Here is a 2,381-nt window from a genome sequence, read left to right as displayed (position 1 = left end):
AAAATATTTTAACATTTTCTGATCAACATGTTGAAGACGTAACAATTGGAAACACATGTGGCCATTTTTTTTTTTATGGCAAGTACAATTATTGCTCTGTGTCTCTCCTCACGATTTAACTCATATTTCCCTTTATTTGCTAAGAACCATATAATTTTATGGATCTCTGTTCTCATTTTTTTTTTTTTTGCAATCAAATGTTCCTGCCACAAGAGATAATGGTTTCACTCACTCTGTGTCTGGAATCATTACCTGATTTTGAAGCACTCAATGTTGTCAACAAAGAATATCTGCAATACACATGTAACAGACACTAAAAGTCAACTTGAATTAGGACAAAACTGGTACAAACTCTGGTCCCATAACCAACTTTTAAGCCACCAAATCCCTGACACCTCAAACCACTATACCATATTAAACATAGATATTAATGTTTATCTCTGGATACAAAAATATGGAAAAACAAACACGAGCACCGACAAAGACCAGCATCTTAGCTTCACTGTTAAAAGACGTGAAAGAAGCAAAGAACACATGAATCTAGGGTCGGGAACAAAACTCATGACTAATGTGATCGTCTGACTTCACATAAACTCCTGCTCTCACCCCAGTTATTTTCAGCTCTGTTCATAAACGTGGGCTGACGCTGATGTCATCCAGTAATTGTTAACAGACTCCCCGCGACGCAGCTTTAGCTTCAGGCTCTGAGCTGCAGAGATTGGCTGTTAAAGTGGAACAAAATGATACCATTTAATTCATCTCTGTTGGGTGGCCCTGATGGCCTCCAGAGTCACCAGTCTGTGTGGCGCTGTTTCAAGTTTAAAGAAGTGTGGTTTATAGGGCAATTCTAAAGGCTTTTATGTCACAGAAGGTTTAGATCCAGAGCACGCGCTGTCGTAGGAAGTTCGACAGAGTTGGATGTCGAGGGGACGAGGAAGTGATTCCTTATGCATTTTTTTTAAAAAAGCAACTAAATTTACTGAACATTAAAGATGACTTCACTGTCATCACTTTGTAAAACTTGCTTCAATTGGACCCACATCTGGCAGTTGGTCTATCAAGCAACAATATCTTTAACAAATAGAGAAAATAAATTAAAGAATGACGTGAAATTGCAATAAGCAAAAATTAGCTGAGAAATTGAAAAATAAGCTTAAAAAATGATTTGACTAGAAAACTAAAGAAAAATAAGTAGAGCGAAAGCAACAAAAGTAGTTACATGTCTATAACCTTGACTTTTAGATTTAAAAAAATTAAAGAAAAAGTTAGTAAAATAAAAATAAAATAGTAGCTTGAAAGATATGTGATGAACAAGCGTAAATATTCATTCAACAAGTCGGGCAAAATTAGCAAAGACATTAATTTTTTTAATATTAAAAAAAAACAAAACAGAAAAGGTTTCCCTGAAGCATATTTCATAGTTGCAAAAAGAAGTGACATTAAATGAATAAATGAACTCTTATTATACGAGTGCCACAATAGAGAGCAAGCCTGGTCTTTTTTACTGCATTTTTGATGAAAAATCACAACAAAATCAAATCCTTAAACATCCACCTTTCCTGCATTAGGAACAGGGAGGATTTCTTTGGCTCACACACTGCCCAAACATGGAAGGATAGTGGGGAGGGGAGGTATTACAAGACATAAACTTTTATTTCTCCATCTGTCCAGGGTTCTGTTTTAATCATTGGGATGTAAGGACAGCCTAACCTTATAGTAGGAGGAGAAACAATTCCCATGAGTTCCCATGGAACAATCATAGGAACCGCCACCACCATCATCAACATCAAAATTTGATCAAGTATAGTTTGCTTTGGCTGCACTCGCTGTACCACAACAACACAGAAACAGTCAAATCTCCAGAAATGCCTCTAATAACATGCACATGGTCGTGAAATATGATCCACAGCAGGAGAAAATCACTCAGTCATTTAGAGCATGAGTAAATCAGTGGAGGCTTAACACTAAGGCCAGGAACAAGTACAGTACACCACCAAAACATGGTCATGCTAAGTTAGCCAATGAGCATAGAGCTCTTTAAATACGCAAATACTGTACAGTATACAGTATGCAGTACTAAAAAAGCACGAAAGTTATCCACAAATGTCTTCTAACTGGTATTTATTCGAGATATTGCATTATAGAATCTTCTAGTCGTCTTCTTTTAGCACGTTAGCAAAGTTATTTTGACCTGAAATACCGGCGTAACAACAACACGACAACAAACATTTTAAATAACACTTCCCTGCTTATTATATGTTCAGCTTTGACATGATATCTTTCTTGTTGTCTTCTCGGTGATAAATTATGCAAATTTACCTTGAATATGGTCCACTTCAAGGGGCGTTCTGGTCGAACTTCTCCCCGACATCACTTCCGAG

The sequence above is a fragment of the Cynoglossus semilaevis genome, chromosome 18 (assembly GCF_000523025.1).
Source record: "Cynoglossus semilaevis isolate Cse_v1.0 chromosome 18, Cse_v1.0, whole genome shotgun sequence".
Classification (NCBI taxonomy): Eukaryota; Metazoa; Chordata; class Actinopteri; order Pleuronectiformes; family Cynoglossidae; genus Cynoglossus; species Cynoglossus semilaevis.
The sequence above is the reverse complement of the archived record's forward strand: the minus strand, read 5'-3'. Positions refer to the sequence as shown.